Source organism: Galeopterus variegatus, unplaced genomic scaffold (assembly GCF_000696425.1).
Source record: "Galeopterus variegatus unplaced genomic scaffold, G_variegatus-3.0.2 Scaffold1229, whole genome shotgun sequence".
NCBI classification, from domain to species: Eukaryota; Metazoa; Chordata; class Mammalia; order Dermoptera; family Cynocephalidae; genus Galeopterus; species Galeopterus variegatus.
In genome coordinates this window covers 457,871-459,488 of record NW_007727340.1, presented here as the reverse complement: position 1 = coordinate 459,488, position 1,618 = coordinate 457,871, and positions in this window count along the sequence as shown.

Sequence of the window (1,618 nt, the reverse complement as noted above, 5' to 3'; positions counted from 1 at the left end):
TAAGAAACTGAGCTTTCTCTTTGAAACACAGCTGCAGTTCCACTTCACCACGTGTTTTGCAATACTGGTTTATGCAGTACTTTAAAAAATTAACAATTAGTGGTTTAAGCAGAGTGATTGTGAAAAAATAATGGATTTCACTAGAAATATGTGGTATTAAACTAAATTTGAAATATAAACTGTAATTTTTTAAAAAGCTACACACAATCTTACCATATTAATACAGCAATTGTTTTCATTTCGTCAAAGGACAATGTCTTTAAGCTGAAGTGATGCTGGAACTTGGGTATTTAATTCTAAATTTCTTTGGCTTTTTTTTCTTTCTTTCTTTCTTTTTTTCCTCTATCTCTCTGCATGGTGATGGGTGGCTTCCTAAACTCTGGCTGGAAATCGGGATCTATGAGAAATAGCCTTTTTGTTCTCGGTATCTAAAAAACCAATGCCATCTAGAGGCAAGAATGCTCTGAAATGTTCACACAAAATCTCCTCAGGCTTTGCTCCCTGTCATGCTGAGCAGCACACTTAAACTCCACCTTCAGCCTCAGGAGCCAGACCCCACTGTGCCAATCCAGGAGCAACACCTGTCTCATTTAACACTTTTTCAGTCTATAGGATCTTACTAGAAATCACAGGAATTGTTTTCTCATGTGACTTTTTTATTGTATATGAGAGTCTGGGCATAGTTTCAACAAGAGATTCCTCAATTCTTAAAACCACTCAGTCACTGCTATGACTTTTGACTAAGATTAGGGTCAAATGTGCAGATGTTAAAATAGCTGTGATGTGGTGAGCCATTAAAGTTTCTCCCTTATTAATGTTGCATGGTCTTTCCAGTAATTATAAATCAATTGATTTGTACTAGCCTTAGACCAAAAAGGAAATAAAATTTGAAAGGACCAACTTTGCATGTCAGAAGATTAACATATTTTCTTAACTGAAAGTCCTGGTGGAAACACTGCAGGCAGTTCCACAGCAGCATTTGGTCAGGCCAAGCACCAGCTGACAAAGGATCAAAAGTAGATATGGCATGTATTTTGGTAGCACTGGATACCTTGTAATAGCAAACTTTACGGTCATGCATGTTTTATTCTCTCTTTGTTGTGTTTTCCAGAGGGATAACCAATTGGCTGACAGAGTAACAAATGAAAAGTAACCGGACTCCACTGACCCGCTCAACCTTGCCCAGAACGATGGAAAGCAGCAGCCGTTTGCTTTGAAACAGTGGAACAGGTATGGAACAGCTCATTTCATTGCTGCCTTCTTTTGTTTTTTTGCACATCTGTTTTCAGACCAGTTGACAACAGCAAGTTGTTCCTGTTTGGTACACAGAATTGGAGTTATAGGAACAGGTACTGTGGGTTATTTGTAACATTTCTGAGTTGCCCATCATCAGGCTGCTGTTACATAATATGTAAGTACCAGTGCAATTAAGAGACAATTATTTTCAAATAACAAATAAGTAATCCCACTAGGGGGAGAATTACTACTTTTAAATTTAGAGATAGCATTTTGGATACAGGTTTAGCTTTAAGATATGTTATTGGGATTATGGGGATTTTGCTCCACTTAAATAGATTTCTATGGAGGAATCATAAAAGTAGCAACAAAATAGTGAAGT